Genomic DNA, 26,795 nt, shown 5'->3' with positions numbered 1-26,795 from the left:
GAGGGAAGTTACAGCATCAGGAGTTTGGAAGAATGTGTCCTATGACATCCAAAGTAAAGAACAGAGAGCCATGAACTAATGTCCATACACTGGTTCTCAGCTTCCCTTCCCCATTTTATGGAGTCCGGGATCTCCCAATAAGGGAATGGTCCCCACCACAGTTAAGACAGGCCTTTCCATATCAACTAATGCAGTTAAGAAGGTCCCTCACAGAAAAATTTTGGAGAACAATAAATATCTACACAATTCCTCACAGGCATGCCTGGAGGTTTGCCTTCTAGATGTCAAGTTAACAATTAGGTATTACAAAGATAATTTGCCTTAGTGAGAAATAAGAGTCCGATGAAATACTCAATGATGGAAAGACATGCCTAAGTCTATTGGCTATGATAAAACAACAAAAGATGAAAACAATAAAAGGGAAAGAAATGAAAAATTGACATTTGACCATATTATGAAGACCTTATATCTTTACCTATTTATCTAACATACTTTAGGCAGGGATTATCCCTGAAGGTATGGAGGGAAAGCACCAGGGATAGACAGTATACAAGGAAAGACATTGTCAAGATCATTGCCCAACATCTTTTCTGTGTATTTTTCCATATGTCAAGGATACAACTAGAAGTGTGAGAAACACAGGAGTTGACTTCTTTCTTCTTTGTAAATATTTATTTATTGGCTTTTATATTTTAAAAATATATATTTTTCTTTCATTTTGCACAACTTCAGGAACTAGGTAAATTTTCTTATACTTTTGTTCTGTCTTCATATTTTTTCTTACACACAAAGTTAAAATCAATTTTTCTCACCCAAAATGAGTTTACACCAAAGAAACATACTTATTTTATAGAACACATTCATTTTGAAATTATTTTCGACTATATTTTCCTTATAATCTACCTTATTTACCACACATTATAAACTGAAACATAATTTTGTAATTTAATCCTTACAGATTGAAATATCAAAATCTGGTGATAATGCTTATTTGGAGGAGGTGGGGACCCACAATTCTGGGTACATAGTGCATTCTATACTGTGCATTTGTCTGCAGAGCATAATGGACCCTTCCCATACAGCATCTCACCCCTGCATTGGGCCAGAGCAGTTTTAGTCTGTCATTCCCAGAACCACTCTAGGTTCTGCCTCATAACAACACCAGTGTCTGAGCACAGTCCAAAACGGAAAGCCCCTGTTCTAGATGTTGGGCATCATGGATGAGATAAATGATACACTTCATTAGTCATCTTTGCAGTAGATACTTTCCACTCAGTTTTCTCTGGCTCCTACTTACTGTGACACAGATTTCACTGGCTGCTACTTACTCTGACAGTAGCTAAAATATGGAGGATATAAGTGCCCCTTCAGGACAGTTTTCAGAATGCTTACTGGTATACAACCCCCTGTAGATCCCAGAACAAAGTGAGGGTCTCTCCTACCCTAATGAAATGTTTCACCCCTCCTTGTTCTTTCCACTCAGCAAGTCACGGGAAAGAAGTGAGAATGGTGCAGCTCAGATAATCAGCTTTTCCCTTTACATTTAGATAAATAACAGAAGGTGAATTTTTCTCATGGAATATTTCATATATAATTGCTAGGAGTCTATTTCTGCATTTTCATGATGAAATTATCCCTTGTAAACAAAACAACATAAAAGAAATAAACAATTGCCCTCTATGTCTGCAGGCAACATTAGAGGGAAGGTTAATTTCCAGAAGAATTGAAGCCAGTGATTTTGTTTAAATTTTCTGTATAGAAGTAGGTTTATCAGACACTTGAACACAGGTCTATCCTGAAAAATTATGCATGTTCAATATATCAAAACACAAAAAAATGCATTATACAAATACCTTGCAATGGATCTTCTATTTAAATTGCTCTAAAATAGTAAAAAGCACTTTGAAATTAAAGAAATATTTGAAAAAATAATGTTCTATTGGCTAAAATACAAGATTTATAATGGGTAAGACTATCATTGCTAAACATGAGTAGATACGTTGTCTAAGCTCAAAAAGATCAAGAATTTGTTTCTTCAAGGTCATGTTCATTACAACATCCTTAATGTTAATGGAACATAGAAATAACATAGGTTTCAGGCATTTGGTTAAGATTATTAGCATATAAATAAAATAAATCTACAAAATAAGCTATTATGAAGATATTAATAATATTTGTGTTTTAAGTGATTTTGTGTGTGTTCTTGAAAAATAAGATTCCTGAGCCAGGGAGAGCAAGTTCCAATACTAGATTGTCTCTTCATTTCCTTCCCAGATAAATTGAATACTGAGATAGACATCTTAAATCCCTGAGCCTCAAGTGTCTCATCTGAAAAATAGGATTATGCAAAGCAGTTTCATGAGTGGGTAACTATGAGAATTAAATAAGATGTCCTTTGAGAAGGAAACTGACAAAATGTTATATTTTACTATTTTTTAAAGATTTTGTTTGTGTGTTTGTTTGTTTTCTGAGACAGGGTTTATCTGTGTAGCCCTGGCTGTCCTGGAACTTGCTCTGTAGACCAGGCTGTCTGGGAACTCACAAAGATCTGTCTGTTGCTACTTCCTGAGTGCTGGGATTAAAGGTGTGTGACACCATCACCAGGCAAAAAGATTTATTTTATTTTATTTTATTTTTTGTGTATAGATATTTTCCCTGCATGTATGTCTGTATACAGTGGGCATGCCTGGTGCCCTCCGAGGCCAGAAGAGGGCATTCAGTCTACTGGAACTGGAGTTATATAAGGGTTGTGAGCCACCATGAGAATGCTGGAAATCAGACTCAGGTCCTTTGGAGAAGCAGCCATTGCTCTGAACCACCACTCTAGTCCTAAAATTTCCGTGGAAAGAACATTTCCCATTAGTAGACAATGCCACATGAAATTGCTATTTTTCTAGTTAAAAAATAGTCAGCATCTTAAAATCTTGTATGTTAAATGTTAATATAGTAAAATATTAAGAAATCAATCAGAACAGAAAATAGAGTACAAAATCTCATTTGAGAGAAATACATGGGCACAGATACAATGGTGTTAAAACTGCCAAAAGAGAATGGTTAATGGATTTCAGTATTATGATGTTATTAGATGGAGGGTATCAAATCACAGCAGTTTTTCCTCCTAAATTTCTAAAGGATTACACTAACTTACACAATACATACATACATATATACATACACATACAATACATATACATACAACACATACATACAGACATACATACATACACACACACATATATACATACACATACAATACATATACATACATACATATATACATACATATACACATGAGAGACAATGACAAATGCTTATTTAAATCATGACGTATTCTATCCACCTAGCTACTATGAGAGGAGCATAAAGAGAAAAAACAAATGCCTTAAGTTGTAGCCAGAGTTCTCTGGAACCAAGTGCCTAGAAAGGAAATACTGGTCAGGCACATGATCCTGTCTAGACCATAACTGATTTCCCACACATTAGAGCTGGTGCATAGAAATCCATTAATTCTCTTTCCTCAGAGTTATATTTGTATATGTGTATATTAATATACATGGATGAAATTTTAAACTTAATTTATACTACCTTCTATATGAAAATATAAACAATATACATTACAAATTGTTAGAATTTTTATATAATTTCAAAACCATATATACATAAAGAAGAAAGAATTTTTCAAAGATTCTTTTAGTATTTTATTGTATTTATTTCAATGTGGAAGGGGGTTGTATATGCCAAGGTGCAGTGTGGAGGGTTGAGGACAACTTGGTGGATTTGTTTCTTTCCTTCTTCTATGAGTCCTGGGGATGGAACACTGGTCCTTAGAAATGATGGCAAGTGTACTTACACATCTTTCTGCACCCCCATTATTTTTTAAATTGAGTTGCATTCATTAAAGCATGACATGAAAATATACTGATAGGGATACACATTAATTAATGATCACATAAGAAAGGCACAGTCTCTTAAGGCAAGTCAATGGCTCCCTCTGTGTCACTTTGTCTCCATAATATGCTTCCCGGGTTAAGAACTGCTCATGTAAAAGGGTGTTTGAGCCTCACAGGAGGGAATTTGTAGGGATTATACTAGGAGGTCTGAAGAAAATGAATTTTTCCAGAACAAATGATTTCAGAAATCCTTAGAAACTTGCATTGCTCATTCTCCTCTCTCTTTGCCACTATATATTACAGGGTCTCCCTGTAGAGTTAGTAGAGAATTTCAAATCACAGGATGAAAGATATGAAAAGGAAGTAAATTGAGCCCTGGAGTTTGAGAACAGAAACAAACAGGAAGAGGAACAATGGGGAAGACAGACAGACAGAAATAAGGCTTATGTTTATAGCCCCCCCTCATTAAAATGACCTTGCTATATAAAAGAAAATGACATAGTCTCATCCCCTCCCTTGCTCCCTATTAATGAAGTCACACTGAGACACAATAGAGTCCAAGTTAGCTTTAGGAAAAGCAGATCACCCCCACCCCAAAAAAGTCTAAACTGCAGACTTTCTGGTCGATCTGCCATCATTTGCTTTAGTAGCCTGGTGGAAAATCAAACTTTGTCACTTAGACTGCTGTTCTTGTCTGAATTTTAGAGTAGTCAGCAAGGTCCCTAAAACAAATAAATGGCCACACAGAGTTCTGAGGGCATGTGCATCCATGCTTGTGTGTTCCTGTGTCACACACACACAGACAGACAGACTGACAGACTGACAGACAGACAGACAGACACACACACACACACACACACACACACACACACACACGAGTGTAGATCTTAGTAGTCACTTGCTGAGATGGCAGCAAGGAAGATGAAAATAAATAGTGCAGGGTCATTAAAATTCCCAAGCTAATAATTTTGAGGATAGTGTAAAATGAATGATTGCTAGGGGAGAAGGGGTGGGAGGAACTCTTCTGCTTAAGGAAATTAATTAATTAAAGGGTTCAGACTAATTGGTTAGAAAATCACCAGGAAAGGTCACTCCTCACAGAGTCATTATGCGTAGAGCAAACAGTCATCTGCTTACCCTGCAGATAAGTGGCAGAGCTGCTGTATATCTGAATACAAATTCTGTGCAGGGCCTTCAGCTAGCCTCATCTCCTTCTGCTACAAGGGACACACAGAAGCTGGTGTGTGTGTGTGTGTGTGTGTGTGTGTGCGCTTGCGCTTGTGTGTCTCATCATAACTTATTGTCTTTTCATTACATAAAGCATTTTACAGATTCATGTGTTTGAACTGGGTGCATCGTGTTTCATGTTTTGCTTTATTTCTTCCATACTAGAATCTGGGAAGGCACTGTGGCACTTAGGAATCAGGAACAGTTATTTTTTAATCATGCAGCTTGTCAAGCAAGTCTTCTAGTAAAATTTCCATCAAAAGTTCAGGAAGCATAGTGTTCTGCTGAAGCCACATTTGCTCAAAAGCCTTCTGCAAGCAAGAAGGGAAGGAGTCTGCCACTCAGATATATGATCATTTCAACAGACCTCAATGCCATTTGCAATTAGCATTTTCTAAGGTGCAACTGTTGTAGAACCAGGACTGAGCTGTGTTGATGCAGAAATTGCATAAATACAATGTGCATATGAATCTAGAAAACCCACATGCTGTGGAATGAAATCCTGGATCATAGACCCAGGATGCCTCCTTCCTTAATGTTGAAAATAAGTGTGAAAGTCCTTGTTCTTCATTTATTCCCTTAGTAGAACTTCCTGAGTCAATAATATTGAAGTGGTTTATTTAGATCCCATTTAGAAAATTCTAGAAATATGTCTTTAGCTCCTTATTTACTCACTGATTCCTTCATTCTTTTAATTAATTTTAATGAGCCCGCTTAATGTGCCAGGCACTCCACAAGGCTAGGGACATACAAAGCAACTTTGTCTTACCATCATGGGGTTTACAGGAACAACAAGACAAGTAAGTAATGAAATATATTCAATTTGATGAATTGGAAAGCAGCTGCAAGAGCAAGGACTCAGAATGCACCGAGAAGAATGAGGAAGGATGGAGAATGAGGGCAGAAAACTCTGCTTCACCATACTGGCCTCCTGTGTAAAGTTCTTTCTCTGAAAGCTGGGGATCTTCCCAAGTGCACAAATACAGATGTTTGCTTGTTTTTAACTCCTGAACCGAATAGTCACTAGTTCAGAAGCATTATTATGGGACAGCCTCCTGCTGTTTGCATGGATAGTACTTTGTGAATAATGGAAACTTTCAAGAATGATTTTGGCTAAAGAATAAGGATAAGGCTTTTTTTTTTTTTTGGAAGCTGTGTATGTCACATGCTGCCCCAGTAAATTTTTTGTAGATAGCACAGTCCATCAAAATGGGCTCCTAACTGATAGTTTTCTCCTGTTTGCCGTCCTATTTATTAACTAACATCAATTACTTTAAAAACAGCTCTACAAGCTAAGGTAAGAGCAAGAAGACAAAGAGACAATTGATAGATGATAAACACACTACAAATTCTGGCCCTTTTTTCCAGTAAGATAGGAAAGAATGGGGAGGGGTCGGATTCTTCCCAAGCCACAAGAATGCTCACAAGACCTGTTTCCAGCAGTCTCTAAAAAGCACAGGGCTGGCTATCTGACAGTTATACACTGGGAGTAATCTCACATTGAAATGGTGTGTCAAACAGATCAGCAGCCATTAGGTCCCTGATTTATAGAGCAGGAAATTTCATCTACCTTTATCTTCATTGATAAAAACATAGTATCATATTACTATATTGTAAAAGTTTATTATTATTTTGAAAACTGTATGATGTTCTTTGAAATATCTGGAGAGAATCCCCTAAGGTTTAAGGATGAGGAGAAAGAAATAGAGGGGAGAAGAAAGGGGAAAAAGGAAGACATGGACAGATAGATAATAGATGATAGATAGATAGATAGATAGATAGATAGATAGATAGATAGATAGATAGATAGATAGATGATAGATATGATATGATATATGATATGATATTATATGATATGATATGATATATGATATGATATGATACGATATGATGATATATGACAGACTGACTGAGAAAGTACTGTGTTGAGTGAAGCAGATTCACCTCTGTCTGCTGATAGTTCTCCTGATGCCATGCATTTGGCACCTAAACCCCTCACCTTTAGTACTTTGTAGCACTACTGCCACCCCGCATATTACTAGAGTCTTGAATTGTATGCTCTTGCTTTAGACTGATAGTCACCTTTGTCCCCAATTCCCACTATTTGTGTGTATGTCCACTCCCTACCACATGGACTGCTTCCTTTGAAAAAGTGTCACCTTAGTGAAACTCGGGGACTAAAGAGCAATGAAAATATAACAATTCTAGAAAAATAAAGCAGCATCGTTCCAAGGGATCCAGCCAGTACTTTCCTCTAAGGCCACTCTCAACAGACGGACAAAAATGAGCCTGTCTTCCACATTCTCTGTGGATCATGAGTCCCTTTTCAAGAAGAGCTCTCTCCTAATAGTAGTGGCATTTTAACAGGTTTGTTACAATAGTATCACAAAGGAAATTCATCATTATTAGTCACCAATTCAAGCTACTATTTAGACACTGCCTCTACACCCCAGATGCCATGGCCCGAGTACAGAGAGTTGTGACTGAAACAGTCTAAACTGGAGCTTCTCACATTAGTAATTTTTATCTATCTTGATTCTATCACCACAAAGGAATCTAAGTTTATGATTTACATGGACAGCACATTTGTGTTTTAGAAGTAGATACAAAAGAAATTAGACTCTTATTGTGAGTAATAAATTGACAGCCTTGTTAATGTAGAATGTCCTAGTCATGGCAAATGCAAGATAGTAGAATATGTTCATGGGAATTGGGATGCCCAGATGCAAATTATCAGCCATATTAGTGAGCAGCTAAGGTGAACAAACTCCATGAAAACAGTGAACAAGTGTTCATTGGTTTTCTGTGTCTTTTGCGTATTAAAATCACAAGTGTTGCTTGTAAATTATCTGTATCACTTGGCTTAGTCTAAAAGATCTGAGTTGGTTAGTTTTGGGCAGGGTCACACACACATACTGTTTTAAAATGATACTCAGGTGATTCTATTGTATCCAGGATGGAAAGCCCCTGAGTATAAAAATGTCCCTAGCCTACTGTCAGTTATATGATCAATAGATGAGCAGATAAGGTAAAAACTGATTATTAATGTGTTGATTCATTAAAGTGAGTTATTGAGTACCATTATATGATCAGCACTATTCTTTGCTCTGATTATACTTAGCAAAGAAATTGCAAGCTAAACATTCTCAGGGATCCTAAATTCCAGTGATTTACAGGGACACTGAAACAGACATTGATAGGCCCCACTGTAGCTACAATAGAATAAACTACCAAGCATATATATTCTCTGTCCTTCTAATGATAACTAATATCTGAGGCTGTCTTTACAACTTACAGCATGTTGACCTACACATATACCAGAGATCTGTAACAGCTCGAAGTGAGGAAAAATTTTCTATAATGTCTATTTACAGGTGAAACTGAGGCTCGCAGAGGCTTTTCAAAGGATGGCAGCTGGTGTTTACTCCTCTTTACCTCTACAATCAGAGGTCTCACATTTTGGTTGTTTCTATCTTGGATAAATTATCATGTTTCTGACACATTTTAACAGCTATAACCTGAGTAGTGAAATTATTATTTCCAGTATATTATTTGGAATTCATGGTTCAAAGAGATAAGCTAATTTAGTGGAGAAAACTACTGTTTATCAGTCTGCTGGCTCTGAAATGCCATGCTTTGACTTACAAAGCCACAGTGGGTCAGTTTATCTGCCTCAGTATCCGTCAATCACTTCTTAACATATCATGTTCGATGCATGTAATGTGAAAATTCCAAAGAAGTAGGAATACTCATGCTTTTTCCATTGACACTGCAAAATATACCAGGGCATGTGTTGTGAATAAGGCATACCTTTGAGTAACAATTACAAATTTAGAATGTTGGAGCTAGGTTTAAAATCAGTTTATCTAATCCAAGTTCACCTAGTACAGTAGTTCTCAACCTGTGAGTCTCAACCCTTTTTGAGTTCACATATCATATATGCTGCATATTTACACTATGATTCATAACAGTAGCAAAATTACAGTTATGATGTTGCAATAAAAGTAATTTCATGGTTGGGAGGTCACTATAACATGAGGAACTATATTAAAGGGTCACAGCATAAGAAGGCTGAGGACCACTGATCTAGTACAATATTTTTCTTATAAATGAGGAACCCAAGGTTCTAAGCATAAGACAACTTTCCTGAGGTTAGACAAGTAGGGGTAGTATTAAGATTGGATCTCTAGTTCTATTCACACAGCCTCAGTATGCACAGATTATGCCATTTCAAAGGACTCATCAGTGTAGTGATCATTTCAGGAGGTTTACTGTTTAGATTTTATTTGCAAGAGTATGCAGGAAACTCAAGTAGGTAAAGCAATTTCCATTTCCAATTTCTAACCTTTCTGCAACATACTTTGAAATGTAAAAATTAAACTGAAGAACTAGCAGCCTGTAAACTCAATTCTTTTGAATAAACGTCCCTTATTGCCATCAGACTGGAGTGTATCTGAATGCCAGCCATTATGTCTTACCATCTGAAAAGCTGCAAAGTGATCTTTGCAATAGGGTATAGAGAGATAACTACTCTTGAATATTGATTCAATGCTGAAAATCACACTTGTTCCCGCTCCAATCTTTGACTTGGCCTCAAGCCGACACTGTGTTTTGCATTTGGCACATAGCTCTTCACAGCGATTTCGCCTTCTTGTTTCCACCTGGGTCCCAATAGGAATCTCATGGGTGTTCAGTTACGTGATTTTCTTATATTTTTGGTTGTGAGCCTTGCCTTTAACGGCTGAGCCATCTCTCCAGCCCCAGTTACGTGATTTTCTAAGGCAAAGCAACAGAGTGGTTGCTCACTCATTTCACTAGATTTGTATACCCAATAAACAGTAGTAATCTGAGCTGAAACATGGAAAAGAGGCACTTGAGTCAAGACAGGAGCTTGGATTTCTTAGAAAGTCACAGGGCAACTTTTTTCTTTAACTCAGACAGTTTCACAATGGGTTGGCACACATGTCTTCAGGCACTGTGAAGATTAAACCTGATTCAAAATTTGACAGAATTTAGAATTGTCACGGAAACAAGCCCATGGGTACACCTGTGACAGGTTTTCTAATTCAGATTAACTGAAATGGGGAGATAGAATCTAAATGTGAGCAGTACTAATTCATGGGCTGGGGTACTAGATTAAATACAAAGTAGAAAGGGAATGAGCTCAGCAATAATCGCTCTCCACTACTTGATTGCAGATGCACTATGACCCCAATCTCTTACCACCATGACTTTCTTGCACCTATGGACTAGACTCTGGAATTATGAGCCACAAAATCACTCTGCTTTTATCATGTTCCTTTTGTGGGTATTGTTTCATAGCAATGAGGCAAGTAACTAATACAGTGGTCATGAAAAGAAGAACCTGTGGAGCATACTAGAAATAGAGTATGGTCACATTTAATGAGCTCCTGCTATTCATCTGGAGCTTGGAGTATTTTTTCTCATGGAGCAAACCTATATGCTGGGGAAATGTCTTCACGAGCCAAAGAAAGCTGAAAGCATAGGTCTCATTTAGGGATTTCCTAAATACTGATTCCCTTCACGTATCAGATATGCCTCTGTGATGGAATTTAAACATAAGCCCCAGAGGACAGCTGCACCTTTATTTCATTGGGAAGAAGCAGCAACAGTAAAATGGTCATTGACTATGATGTAAGACTCAATGCCCAAAGCACCATGGGAACCTAAAATAGACTTCTCAGATTCAGTAGGAGACTACTGATCACAAAATAATTCACCAACTATTCTTTGTGACCATAACAGTTCTGATAAATTAACCACCTGGCTTAATACACAGAAGTTCCATCAAATGTTAAATGAGCACATTGTATCTCCCTAACTAAATAAGCTGAATTATCAACAAACGCATTTGCTAGACAAGGAAAAAGATGCCCAGGAATGGAAATATTAACCAAGGTTTGGCTAAATTTAATAACTATCTCAAACTATTTTTGTCATACTGACAAAGAATCCATAAGGAAATCATGTCAGATGGTGAAGGCCTGGAATTTCAATAGCTTAGGAGGCAGAGGTATGGGGATAAGGTTTGTTGGGCTATGGAATGCTTTCAAGACTACTCTTGTCAATTTAGCAAGAAGTATTTCAAATAGATTTTTGAATGATAAATGTTAATTAAACAAAAAAGAAACAATGAAAATAGCAACAGAAAGAGTTAGGGAGACAGTTCATGGGTAGAGTGCCTATATAGAATATACAAAGTTCTGCATTCAAACTTAGTGTTCCAAAAGAAAGAAAAAAAAAAGACTCCATATGGATTCTTCTGGGCAGCACTGTTTCTTGTGTGCCTAGGGACTAGGAGGTGACAGATAACATGAAATCAACAAAAAAAAAGTAGGCTTAGAGTGTTAGAGATGAGGACCAGGCTTTTTCTGCTCTGGTCTACAAAGGTCTATTCCAGATCTAACCCATAACATGACATTTACAGCTACTTTGCTAACTGTACCTTGACCCCTTACCACACGACAGTGGGTTTAATAAGAGAAATGTCCCAAATTTTCAATGATTATTTCCCACAGAGTTGTATCTAGAGGACATGAGGCACTTGTATAATAATTAATCTAACCACAAATACCTGGGACCCTCACGTTGGTGAGGACAGAGGAGCCAATCAGCACTGTTATAGAAGCAGCTGCCTCAGATGCTCCTTACTGCCTGGAGTTCAGGAAGGAGCTGACTTCTCCACCCCAGCCCCAACCCTACATGCTTCCTGGTGACTGACTGAAGAATTTTATCATATGCTTCAACTGCTCCACGAAGGAAGAACTAGGGAACCGATTGGGGGTAAGACTCTACCAGCTCTGCAAATACTGTAAAGCTAATGCAAACAAACAAAGCCACAAGGACAAGCAGAGTCCATGAGTTCATATGTAACCTCAGACACACAGCACCAGCCTGTAATCTCTGGAGAGCTGACAAAAAGCAGCCTGCAGAGGCCAGCAGCCGCTGCCACAGGTACCCTGTGTCAGCAAAATTACAATTGACAAGGCTGTACTGTGGGCCATGGCCCACTGCTGCCTGACAGAAGGTGTGGCATGTCTATGCTTTCTGCAACCCTAAATAGAAAATGTCCCCATGCAATTTAGAAAGAAGAAGGTAGTTTGAATTCTAACTTTTTTTTGAGGTCAGAAGTGACAGATTTCCGACTAGAGGAGAGTGGTAACAAAGTGAGCAGGGATGGAGCAGGAAATTGTGAAATGATGCAAAATTGAGTAAGAAAATTTATATTGCAATAAATACCAGGGACTTTCCAAAGGTTTTCCGACAAAATATTCCTTGTTCCAATGAAAACAACTTTATTCTCTACCCCAAATCATGGCTAATACAAGTGTGTGGTCATTTCAAGAGATATATGTTTGGATATATACTGAGTATAAACTTCCCAGTTGCTCTGGCTAAGGATCGAATGATGCAAAGATAGACTTTTGTGATGTCATCTTACCTTTTGCTAACTCAAAGAATTAGAGCAGAGCTCACATTGGCCCACTTCAGCTTTCGTATGTGAAAGTGTGATGAAACAGAACATTCAAAGATAAATTCTTATCAAAAGCTATTTTTTTAAGTCTTGGTCCCTAGAAATGCTGGCAGAAATAAATACACATTTTTAAAGAAAAAAAGAAGCCCTGTATCTTTCATGAATTGATTGCATCTCCTGCTTCTGCAAGCTAAGAAGTCATAATCCCATGCAATCACAGATTGTTTGAAGCCAATAAACCAAAGGTGATGACCTTGCTAACACATCCCAGCAGGAGAAAGAAAGAAAGTCGTGCTGAGGAATAACTCTTCAGCACACCATTTCTCTCTGGAAAGAGAAGAACAGAGCTAAAAGGGCTCTGCATGATTTATGGTTGAACACTATATCAGAAACTTCACCTGAAATAAGAAAGGTTTTCTAAAGTTCTCCAATAGCTCGGCCTTCATCCCTGATGTCCTGTGATACATACAGCCCAACCCAGCCCCCCTGCATGCAGGCTCCATTGCTGGCCTGACTGTTCACAGATGAACACTGTCTACAGCTGTATTCTATGATCTCCTTTCTGGGGGGGGGGTATAGTATGGTGGGGTCAGAATAAGAAACCAATGGACATTTGTTACATTTGTGCTTAGACAACCCTTGAATGTTAGCTGAGTATACTTGCCTTCCCTTCACATTGCATTAGCTTCTAGCACCCATGGGGGTATAGGTGCAGCCACACAGCATGACAGTGTCAATTACATGCTGAGATTAAATTAATATCTGTCAGCTCACACATGTGCACTGACAACAAATTAAAACAACCTGACATTTGAATAAACAAACTTCTGTAAACCTTTGCTTTCCAATGATATATAGGATGGAGCAAGTTTTATATCAGTTAATTAAATCCACACATGACAAAAATAATTTTTCAATGAAAAATTTCATTGAATAAATTCATCAATAAATTCATCAATATGCCAATTATCTGCTATAAAACAAGAATAGTACTTGGTAATAGGATACAATGGTGAATGAGGTAATATGTAACCTCCAACTCCTAGTAAGGCTAAGAAATGTCCAGGAAATAATATTCCAAAGAATATTAGATGTGAAACAAGAATGAGTACTTCATTGTCTGCGGTTAGGGGAGAGCTATGACAAGAGATGGTTCCTGTGCGTTCAGAGCATGGGCTCGGGAGCTAGCATGCCTGAGTCAGATATCTGCGCTATTGCTTAACCTCCTGATGACCTGATGCTGGCTAATTCTCTGTGCATCAGTTTACTCATATATGGGAATAATATAAGGCTAGAGCCAATCTTCTGAGTTCTTTTGAGGATGAGTTAAATGCATACGTTGATAACTTTTTCAGGAGAGTTTGAATTAACAAAACAGTGTTTTACTCTAGTGCCATAATAAGACACAGGGACCAAGGGAACATTAAAAAAAAACAATAAACAAAAAACATTTATTGGGGCTCTTAACTCTAGAGGTTAGAGTCCATGATCACCATGGCAAGGAAGCAAGCAGGCATACAAGCAAGCAGGCATAGAACTGGAGTGGTTGCTGAAAGATTACATTCTGTTCTACAGTCACAAGACAGAGAAAGCAGGGGATAACTGAGAATGCAATGGACTTTTGAAACCTCAAAGCCCATGCCCAGTGACACACCTCCTCTAATAAGGCAAAACTTCTTAATCCTTCCCAAAAAGTTCCACCAACTTTGAAACAAGCATTCAAATATATGAACTGATAGTGCCATTCTCATTCAAACCACCATACATGGCTATTAGTACCATTTATTAGGGAAATTATATGGGGGGAGAACTATTTCAAGTAATGACGAAATAAGTGTAAAAGCCCTCTTCTTGTCTGATTGTTTCCATTATTTGTTGTGTGTTGAGTAAGATATATGTGGTCATCACAGTGCAACCAGAATCCTATGAGACAAAAACACATTTTTGGATGAGATAAAAATGAAAGGGGATTTAAATAAATTCCCCATGTCCTTAAAACAAGTAAGTCAACAGAGCTTGGATTTACATTCATCCTGTTTAAGACTAAAACCCAAGGACAGGCTCCATACATGGAATGGCCTTCCAAGACCACCGGTCATTTTGGTACAACCTACAAGCATTATTGCTATAAGATGGAATACACATTGGTCTTCCTTTCTGGAGAGTTTTAGTAAATGGGGTAATGATGGTCAAGAAAGGTAGGCATGTAATAGAAGGGCAATCAAACCAATCAAAATCATCTGAGGTCATCTGAGACTCCAGTAAAGTAAACTGAGTAACACACACACACACACACACACACACACACACACACACACACACACACGGGGTGGGAGGGGGGTGGGGAGCAAGCGAGCAAGTGTTTGTCTTGGGCCAGAGAGAGTTGAGGAGAAAATTAATGTAGTGACAGAGGGAGTCTGATGGTGCATCAGCATGGCATTTAGGCCAGAAGTTCCATTTTTAAATGGTGTTAATGTGACAGAACTGTGGGCAATAGGCAAGTCTTATGTCTTAAGCTGAGAGGTAACTGACAAAAAGTACTTTAACCAGAATTAGAAATACAGTGTAGTCTCTGACTGATGAGGAGACTGGCTGTCCCTCACTGTCATCTCAGGAGTCTGGAGGCATCTGACGAGCAGATGCTGCTGCTCAGATGTAGATATGGAAAAACAGCAGCACCTCCTCCATAGAACAGCAGATTTGTGTGCAGGAGCTCCAAGCAAAGCTTTTGTAAATAACTCTACTCACTCTACCCATTTCCTTTTCCCATAGTCCCTAGGGAGCTAAGATCTGTTCTAAGTTTTACAAAAGGAAAAAAAAAATGATCATTTGAATGTTACTCCTTAAGTTTTCTCTGGCTTTCAAAAATGCTTGGTTCTGGGTGGGGGGTCTCACTGTTCCACTGTTTTTCTCCTCCTACTTCTACCACAAATCCTTTACCCCAAACTCCTCAGCCTGGACAACACACATCATTCTTTTTCTCTAAATGTTACAGGGCTATAAAGCCAACTGCCAACTTGTATGTTTCATGGAAATCAGTCCCACCTACCCATGTAGAAGCCCAGCTGGGCCAAAGGAACTCATCACAATACTTGCCTGCCCCTAGGAAGTTTCTCTCCATGCCTCTCCAGCAGCTTTCCCCATGGTATGCACCCAACAGCAGGGAATGTCTAATACACACTGCTCCAATGTGTGCTTGTAGTCAGTCTTCCCTTCCTGGTTAAAGATCTACTTCCCTCTCTCATAATTCCCAGATCATGGCTGGCCAATCATCTTTCAGACCCCTCTTGACAACTCAAGTCCCGGTTGTCCCATGATTTCAATCTCTCCCTGCTGGTTTTATCAATTAGAAATACAGACATGTTTAGGTTTATACATACAATAAAGTGAAACAATTGATCATCTCTTCATTTTATTTTTTAGACAACTTCTTCCTTGAAATAGTTGTCCCCATAATCTTTCTCATTAACTTACTACTTATTCATCAGCAGTAGAATTCACTTAACATTCACAGTCATGTGCACGTTCTCAGCCCAGTGGAATATCTTTCCCTCCACTACTTCTGTTGGGCCATTGTCTTCCACATTGAACAATCTAGTGCTAATTCTACAAATATTTTGTTTGTATATGTGTGTGTGTGTTTAAATCTTACCTTTTTTTCATTTTAAAATTATGGGAATTATGTGTATATGTGTGTAGGTGTGTGAATGTGAGTATATGCCCATGAGTACAATTGTCTGAGCAGACTAGAACATGGTGGTGGATTCCCTGCAGCTAGACCTATGGAGATTGTGAGTCACCCAATGTGGGTACTTGGAATTTTGGTCCTCTCCAAGAGCAATACCTACTCTTGGCCACTGAGCCCTCTCTCCAATTCCTGTTCTGTGGTTTTCAATGTGAATGTGTCAGGATCATTTATATTCTGACTTACAAGTTTAATTGTTTCAAGTCCTCAGGCTCTCAAGTATAGCTCAGCACTAATCTCTTCCATTCTTCCTTTCACTTTCTATACATGCCTTTTACCTATTAATGAAACTTCAAATTTTTATACAGGAGTCCTCCAAATATATGTCTTTACACTAGTCCTCTTGCCTATGCTCCAAAGACATATATACCACAACCCACTGAAGTTTCCATTGGAGCTGTTAAAACTCACAGCTTCAACATGCAAGAAAAAAAAATCATAGCCTCCTCAACTCAACCCACTTATCATCCCAAGACAAAAAAGAAAAAGTCACTTTTTATTGCTTTCCCTTTCTACCAAATTCTCATTCTCTAATAGGACCTGTCATTTCTAATTCATAATATAGAGCATGCTACGGGCCTGGGGATAGCTCATTGGGTAAAGGTCCTTGCTGCTAAGACTGATTATCTGAGTTCAAGTCACCGGAACCTACACAGTGGAAAGAGAGAAACAACTCCCACAAGCTATCCTTTAACATCCATAAATGCACTATGGCACCCATGCCTACATATACACATACAAAATAAACATAAACATTTAAATAATGCCTTTTCCACCTTCCACAGTCCATTCTTTCTTGCCTTAAAAATTCAGCCTGTTTTTAGTCCTCATTTCACTGATTACCATTATTTTGTTTATTGTACTTTTATGTTTCTGAATATAATGTAATACTCTATATACACCATCGCTGTCTTTCCTTGAAATTTGTTTCATCCACTCTTCCTATTGTCTCAACTTTTCAAAAATGCTTTTTATCTCAGGGTTACATTTCAGGGTACATACTAGAGAAGAATTTGAACAAACCAATTTTGCAGAACTGAAATGTGAATATAGTATGGTTTTCTCCACCTACTATGTTAACAACACATGAAGGTGTCTAGAACTCAGTATGTACTCAAGAATTTTACATATATCTTTCTCAGGCTATCCCTACTCCCTCTGTATGATTCAGTTCACATGTCCTGTGGAAGTTTTCCTTCCCCTGCCAGAACACCAGGATACATCAATTAATGTTAATTATCATTATTATTATTATTAGTCATTGTTATTGATATTAAAAGAACTTCTCATTAGCTGTCACTGTCCCCCATCAGATTGTGAAAAGCTTACAGGAAATGGTCAGGATATTCACATCTGGGTAATACCATTTAGCATGGATCTAAGTATTCATTTATTTGTATATTCAATTAATTTGCTAAATCTCACTTGAAATTCCATTTGTTAAACATGTTTCTTGGCTCCCAGAAGAGACAAACACCATTTCTTGTACCAGGAAATATTTTAATGGTGTTATCAGACAACAGAAAATGATAAGATCATTACAAACTGCGGTGTATAGTAGATGAAAGCAGCAAAAAGCTATGGTAGAATTGAGGACTCACTCTTAGCTGCAGACAATGGCCTTTTAACAATAAGCTGGTATTCATGTTAAAATCTGAGAAAAAATGGGCTTCTAATTATTCTTGACAAATAATTAGACTCAATTTTGCTACAAGTTAATAAATCATGTCCCAGTACTCTTGATATCTTTTGTGCCTCAATCTTACATACATATATTCATTATATAATATATATTATATATTCATATTTTATTATATATATTCATTTCCATGTATGATTTCCAATTCATAGTAAGTTCAAGATTTGACATAATCAGACAAAGGAGTCATACCATGAGGAGAAAAGCCTCTGAGAGCCTAGAAGGATGCATGCCCATTTGTCTACAAAGGGATGGAGGGTGGTAATCTATATCTCAAGGACTCCATGGACTTAAGGTTTAACCACACAGTGTGAAAACTCTTGCACAGGGATTATGTAAGCAAAGGAGAATTAATCTCCTGCATATTTCCTGAGTCCCTAGCTGTGTTTGACATCAGAATGCCAGTTGCTTTGCTTCCTGTATCAGAATATTCTGCACAAGCTTCCTTGGCTTCCATTGATAAAGTTATTATCTCATCAGGATGCTGTTTGCATGGCTGTGTATCTTATCTATTACTTGCTAAAAGGATAAATGGAGAACTCAGCACAGTGCCAATCATTAAAGAGTATAGGATATATACTGACTCCAGACCCTCAGTCTCTCAGAGCTCAGAAAGATTTAAAATATCACTCAGTAGAACACAGCCAGAGCATCACCAAAATCACCTAAATGGGTTGTTTAATAAGCTTTCTGTGGTTGATATATTGTGGACCCAAATAAACTTCTCTGGAGGTCAGAGGACAGACCAGCCACTATATTAAACATAGAGGTTAGGCAGTGGTAGCACACATCTTTAATCCTAGCATTCTGGAGGCAGAGATCCAGATGGATCTCTGTGAGTTCAAGGCCACACTGGAAACAGCCAGGCATGGTGACACACACCTTTAATCCTAGCACTTGAGATTTCATATCTTGCTTGGAAAAGACACATGCCTTTAATCCCAGGAAGTAATGGCAGGAAGCAGAAAGGTATATAAGGCATGAGGACCAGGAACTAGAGGCTTTTAAGTCTTTAGCCTTTTAGTAGCAGTTCAGCTGAGATCTATTCGTGTGGGGACTCAGAAGCTTTCAGTCTGAGGATTCGTGGAAACAGAATTGGCTGAGGAGTTGTCAAGGTGAGGTTGGCTGTAGCTTGTTCTGCTTCTCTGATCTTTCAGCATTCACCCCAATACCTGGCTTCTGAGTGTTTTCTATTAAGACATTTTAAGATTCATGTTACAGTTCTCTGAGCCCAAAGGGCTATGAAGCTATATGTGACCACATCCTCTACATGAACCTGGGATCTTCACACTTGGATCTGGGTATGTTCTTCTTCTTGGAGTGAAACATGTTTGAATTTCACAAGATCATCTTGCATTGTCTTCAAAACTGTTTTTCTTATATACAAGACATTACTTTAAATTTTAGAATGTAAAAATTTTAGAATATAAAAAATTTTAGGATGTAAATAATTCTAAAATACAAACCTGGATTTTAACAACCCTAAACTGTTCCTTCTATTTTCTTCAATATATTTTTACAAGTTTTTTTGAGAATTTCACGCACTTGTATATTTTATTTTTTTTACTTAAAAACAAAACCAAAAATAAATGGTATGGGTGTGGTAGCAGACACTTTAATCCCAGCACCTAGGAGGCAGAGACAGGCAGATCTCTTCGAGTTAGAGGCCAACCTGATCTAAACAGTGAGTTGAAGACACCCAAGGCTACATAGAGATATCCTATCTCAAAAAGAAAAGAAAGAAAAAGTAAATAAATACATTTTCATCATATTCTTTACATTTCTCCAACTCCTTCCAGATCCTCCCTATTTTCCTATCCACCCAACTTTATGTTCTCTCTCTGTCTCTCTCTCTCTGTCTCTCTCTCTCTGTCTCTCTCTCTGTCTCTCTCTGTCTCTGTCTCTCTGTCTCTGTCTCTCTGTCTCTGTCTCTCTGTCTCTGTCTCTGTCTCTGTCTCTCTCTCTCTCTCTCTCTCTCTCTCTCTCTCTCTCTCTGTCTCCCTCACCCCTTCCCTCAAAAAAAAATCAACACAAATTACAAAAAAAAAAAAAAAATCAATGAGCCAGGCTGATAGCAGCACACCTTTAATCCCAGCACTCAGGAGGCAGAGGCAGAAGGATTTCTGTGAGTTCAAGGCCTGCCTAGTCTACAAAGTGAGTTCCAGGATAGCCAGGAATGATACACAGAGAAACCTTGTCTGGAAAAAAAAATCAATGATACAAAAGAACCACCGAGATGAGACAAGACAAAATGCACACAAGAGGAATACAGAGTCTGTTTTGTATTGGTGACTGTCCTGGAGAATGGCTGACATACCTAGTGTGACTCAGTTGGAGAAAACTTAATTTTACTGTCCCAGCAGGTATCTACTGCAAATAGCTTATTTGTTAGGGTTAGAATTTTGTGTTCACTTCCCCTGCTCGGTTCTGAGATTGTATGTGGTTTAAACCTGTGTAGGTCCTTGTGGCTACTGTCACTGTCCCTGTGAGTTCATATGTACACATTACACATATAGTATACTTGAGCATACTTATGACAGCCCCAATACTTCCTATAACTCTTCCCAATTCCACCTCCCATCCCACTTCCCAAGCCCTTTTTACATTTAAAAACCCACTTAGTTCAATTTGCTGCCCAGCTCCACATAAATGAGGGGTCATCTACTATAGCATGGTTAATCTACCAGGGATCAAACCCTAAAAGAAAACTCACACTCACTCCCCTGATAGCTCTTTATCTAAGCCATTTCTTAATATACTGTTTCAAAATAAAAACAAACAAAAAAAGAAAAAAAACAGAGTTCACTGATACTTAGTATGGTCATTTTCTTTTTGTGGGGAGGGTAACAAAGAGGAAACTAAGACATAATGGTATTATTCACCATTAAGTCTCTCTGACAAATATCTAGATGAACAATTTAACTGAAGGATTTATTTGGCCTCATGGTTTCAGATATTTGAGTCCATGCTTAGCTGTCTGCATTGCTTTTAGGACATCATGGCAAAGAGTATGTGGTGAAACGAAGCTGCTCTCTTTGCAGTGCCCAGGGATCAGGGAGAGAGGAAAAGGAAACAGGGACAATATATAACAGCCTTCAAAGACATGTCATCAGTGACTTCTCTACTCAACTAGGTGCCATCTCCTCATAGTTCATTCTGCTTTGACCCTTTCAAAGGATTAACCCGGTGTCTGCATGATGCAAGTGTCTCTTAGTACCAGCACTAGCTGGAGCAATCCTTTGTTACCTGAGCCTGTGGAGACATTTTATATACACACTGTCATGCACAACCACAGTCTGCTTCTCTAAACTCAAGTGGAAACAGACAAACATAATATCTTGTGCACAGCTTTATCTTGAACTTACCACACTTCCATCTACACATAGTTGCTGCTCTTCATCAGATTATGAATTTCTAGAAAGAAGGTTTATTTTCACTGACTATTGAGTATGGTGCCTGGTGTAAAGAAGTGGGTACTTGTTTGTTTAATTGAATGAAGTAAGCAAACATCGATCAACAATTAGAAGACAAAGACCCATGATGCAGTATGGCATTAACGAAGAAGAGGCAAGTATCTTTGTATGATTAAAAGGGCAGTCCACAAGACTGCCCGATCAAAAATTGTGAAGATAATCTATATCATATTCGTTAGAATATACTGAGAGAAAAACAGTGGGGAAAATAAGTATTGAGACCATTCAATCCTAGTGAAATCCTAAAGAGCTTTGCATTCAATTATTGTTACTGAATATGTTATTCCAACCTTCTTGGAATGTAGTTCAGATACTTACTTGCATTATAATGCAGGTTTTAGAATAGTGATGGCATTTTTAGAACTCGTTGGTACTTTACAGAGATCAAGCTATTAAAATACAAGGACAGGTCTACAAATATGTTTCTAAAGTACTATACATCATATCTAATATTGACTAATGACACTAAAGAGACATCAGAAAGGTAAACAAGAGCCAGGTGCATGCACATTAAGAAAAGAGCCTGAGGAGTGCCATCTCTGTACAATCACACAGTCACTGAACAAGCTCTTTAATATCCCTATATTTCACTTCTCTCCTGTGGAAACTGGAGATACTAAGAGGGCTGATTTTATAGGATTGGTTCAAGAATAAATACAGAGAACATTTCCTGCTCTTTGGAAAACACTTCTTGAATAAGTTTAATTCAATATGCGTATTCCACATATTGGGATACATATAACTGAGAATTATTTTTAAATGCATTACTTTGGATACATACCCCTGATTCACTCTCAAGTGAAACAAAATAGGCTGCCAGAGTTGAGTAAATAGAGTACTCCTGCATTTTAAACAAGCAAGCACACACGAAATTATTCCTAGTTGAGTATATAGATTAACACTTAAATTGGGCCCTAAACATTGAACAAAATCATCAGTAACTGTTAATAACACCAACCTCAAGAAACCTACACCTGTGTGGAAAGTGAACAAGTATTGAAAGTTGTTTTCAGACATTGCTGCATTGGCTGGCTCATTATAACAAACACATACTACTTCCTTGATTTAGAAAATTAGCAATTTAATCTTAATAAAGTAAATATGGAAGTCTGGGAACCAAAACTACTGCCATGTGATATAGATAACGGCCTGAAAAGTAGAAGTTAGAAAACTCAGATGAATCCTGAATGCAAAGGATAGCGATAGAGAACATGTGTGCAATGGCAGCCTGCAGGCCTTCAGGGCAGCGGTGGTACATGGACGCAAACACAGAAACAAACTATATCATTGGGTGGTTGATACTATGGGAAATTCCCATTTTCACACATCATTTTTAGAATGTGTACTTCCATTTCATAGCCTTTTATTTACATCTGAGTACAAACTGGGTTTTATAGGAAAATATTCTTCAACACAAGAAGTTAACAATCTGACCCAAGGCACTCTTTGCTGTTCCCTGGAGCTTCTGGAGTGGGAAGAGGAAAGATCTTGCCATCCAAGTGGTGGGATTTGGGACACAATGATTTTGACCAGTCACCCTCAACAGTAAACCTCTCTGACAAATGTAGACAAATTTCTAAATGGTCTTATTAAATAAAAAAAAAAATTATGGAGCCAAATATAGGTGTGAAAGCCTTAGATTAGGGAAATAGTGAGAGCCAACCTACCTCACCAGCTCTGCAGCTTCCAAATGCCATGTCTTGACTTCCTGTCTATCCAGGCTTTTATTGCCTTCCTGTTCTGCCCTCTCATTGGCCTCTCTTAGCCCAGCTACCTTACCTACTCTTCTTACGCAGCTCTGTCACTTTCTGTCTGTTTGTACAGACCTCCAGGTCTCTATGGTTGGTATTGGGGATTAAAGGCTTGTGTCACCATGCTTGGCTATATTCCCTAGTGTGGCCTTGAACACACAGATACCCTGCCTGCTAAGTGATAGGATTAAGGGAGTGTGCTACCACTGCCTGACTTTTGTGTTTACTTAAAATGGCTTGCTATTTCCTCTGATCTCCAGGCAAACATTATTTATTAACATACAAATAAAATATCACCATATTTCAGCACAAATAAAATATCACCACACTTCCCCTCTTTTTGTTTAGTAAAAATTTAAAAAGTAAAAAAAAAAAAAAATTCTGCAGGGAACCATGACTATGCCTAACAGCGACTTTACAATCTACAAAAAGAGGAGGATGGGATTCCCACAACAAGGATTCAACACAGACTATGATAAAGCCATTAAGCTGATTAACACCACCCGAAGATTGGCTTTGTATTACAAACTGCTCAGGACAATTTTGAGATGGCTAGCTAAGATGATTCAGATTCACAGACTACTCAAACAAGGACTTGAGACAAGCTCTGCACTTTCCCATTATGCAGATACTGGACAAATAATATAACCAACTCTCTCAGAACTTGACAATTAACCCAAAAATTTTCTTTTCAGGATCCTCTAAAGATGCCTTCACCCCCAGACAGCAAGAAGTAATTTTAAGAAAATGATGCCCACATTCCCAAGAGATGGGGTGGGTGGTTTTTGGTCATTTAAAGAGTTATGGATATTGTCATTGTTTACGATGGTTGATTACAAGTTGTTAACTGTTAATGATCAAAATAAAAGCTAAACAAAGGAGATTAGATTCAGGGTTCTTGTTTTAAAAAAGAATCAGAAAAAGAGAAAAGAGGATATAGATAAGAGGTAGATTATTGATTCTACTCTGAAAAAAAAGATATAGAAATAATAGGATAAAAGGGTAGATTATTGAATCTCTGAAAAGAAAAAAGGCAAGATATAGAAATGATACGATAAAAGGTAGATTTTTGAATCTACTCAGAAAAGAAAGAAGAGAGAATATGGATATGATAAGATAAAAAGGTCAATTATTGAATCTACTTTTAAAAAGGAACTACTTGTTTTGAACAGGATAAGTAATGAAATTTTTTTTGTCTGAATTTGTCAAATGTTAATGGATTGGACATTGTTAATGTATATAATGGAGTTTGTTGGTTTTTTTTTTGCCTGAACCTGTTAAATGTTAATGGACTAGACATTGTTAATGTAATTTTTGACTGTATATATTGTATGTACTTATTGTATGTACTTTTTCTTGTATTAGTTATAACTTTTTTATTTTAAACAAAAAAAGGAGAAATGTTGATATATTGTGCACCCCAATAAACTTATCTGGGGGTCAGAGAACAGAACAGCCATTATATTAAAAATAGAGATTAGGCAGTGGTAGCACACGCCTGCCTTTAATCCTAGCATTCTGGAGGCAGAGATACATCTGGATCTCTGCGATTTCAAGGCCACACTGGAAAATGAGCCAGGCAATGGTGGCACATACCTTTAATCCCAGGAAGTGAAGGCAGGAAGCAGAAAGGTATATAAGGCGTGAAAACCAGGAACTAGAGCCTTTTTAGCTCATAGGCTTTTAGCAGCAGTTCAGCTGAGATCCATTCTGGATGAGGACTCAGAGGCTTCCAGTTTGAGGAAACAAGATCAGCTGAGGAGTTGCCGAGGTGAGGCTGGCTGTGGCTTGTTCTGCTTCTCTGAACTTTCAGAATTCACCCTCATATCTGGCTCCCCTGAGTTTTTATTTAATAAGACCACTTAGAAATTCATGTTACAGACAAAGGCACTGCTGGTGTGTGTGCCTTTAAAAGCACATGCCTGCATCTCCTTCAGAACTGCCTAGAGCTTCCTCACCAGCTAAGCCTATCTCAGCTGAGTGCTGATTACCCTGGACAAGAGAGGGGAAAGATGAATATATTTCTTCTTGGAGATACTGTATCTTGATTTGACATTTTTATTTATCTAAACCTTTAAGCTTATCTTGGTTCAAATGGTAAAACCAGCTCTCCCCACAAGTCCCAAAGCTTAATCCACTATCAGAGTTGGTATTCAGGAGCAGTTAATTGTTCTGTGTCAGATCACCCAGTCCCTCTCAGTTTGACTCCCAGAGTGAACAGCGACACAACACAAAACAAAATCAGCAACTTGCTGTAGGATTAAGGAGCAATCGATAGCAGCCCAAACAGGGAGTAAATCTCATTAATTGGGTACAATAGTAGCTTGTCATCCCTGTCTCATAGATCCAAAGAGCTGTAAGTCCTAAGGACATCAGTACAAGGTCAACTGCCTCTTGGCCTCCACCTACTCCAATACCCAGAGGGCATCTGACACTTGAATCTTTTGATAATTCAGCTGGTAGAACCTTCAAACAATAAGGCTCAACTGAAGGTTTGGATCTGATTGTTGGACATTTCTCAATTGCTTAGTTTTTTTTGAAGTAGAAAAATATGCTGATAAGTATCTCAGTACTTAAAAAAATTCTACTCATTTATATAATATTACATATATATTAATTATTAGTTTATGTGTGTGTATGTGTTTGATTCTGTGTGTGATAGGGGATGAACATGCACATGTATGCCTGTGCTGTGTCGACAATAGAGGTCAACTTACTGGATGCATCCTTGATCACTCTCCACCTTATTTTTTAAAATAGTTTTTCATGTACCTGGAGTCGACTTATTTGGCTAGTCTGGGTGACTACCAAGCTCCGGTAATGCTCCTGTCTCTGCCTCTCCAGCACTGTGGTGGCAGGTGCCATTTTTATTTCATTAACCTCTCTCTCTCAGATTAGAAAACACACTCTTAATATGTCTCATCAGATAAAAAGAAGCATGCTGACGTTGAATTTTAGTGGTCTATTACCACCTTCTCCTGTGTAGTTCTATGTATTTCCCACAGTGTAGGTAGACCTTTGTCTGCTAATGCCCTCTGCCTCTCTGAGACAAGGCTGTATGTCTCTTAATTGTCTAATGTACAGTCTGCACTGTTTATGACAGATGCATGGTATGGACTTTTATTCTTGTGAATGCACATACACTAGAAAAAACTGTCAGGAGACATAAACTTACTGACTCATGAACATTCTGATCAAGGTTTACTGAGTTTAAATAATGCACTAGGCACTGGGCACTTAATGTGCTAAAGAACTTCATGATTATCAAGTCACCAACCCAAACGCCCATGCTTTCGGTGCACTGATGAGCACTAGCCCTGGCCCACCCCTCGACTGCATCTAGACAAAGCTCCATCCATCGTCTCTCTGGGATTGCCAGATGAGATGGCAATAACTATTCAGAGATAGCGCTCTCCTGGATTCCAGAGGCTAGTGGGGGCCTGGCCATCTGAAATAGGCTGGTGGGAAGGGCAGAATTTAGATTAACAAGAATCAGGCACTATTTTAAAAAACCA

General features: G+C 38.1%; 1 protein-coding gene across 1 annotated transcript in view; it reads right to left on the bottom strand.

The window, feature by feature from the left end:
- The window catches only part of Sorcs1 (sortilin related VPS10 domain containing receptor 1), a gene marked incomplete at its 5' end in the record, with an annotated part of 425,698 nt that overhangs the window by 319,349 nt on the left and 79,554 nt on the right, over positions 1–26,795 (bottom strand).

The sequence above is a fragment of the Peromyscus eremicus genome, chromosome 1, assembly GCF_949786415.1.
Source record: "Peromyscus eremicus chromosome 1, PerEre_H2_v1, whole genome shotgun sequence".
Lineage (NCBI taxonomy): Eukaryota > Metazoa > Chordata > Mammalia > Rodentia > Cricetidae > Peromyscus > Peromyscus eremicus.
This window is presented reverse-complemented; position numbering and strand designations above follow the sequence as displayed.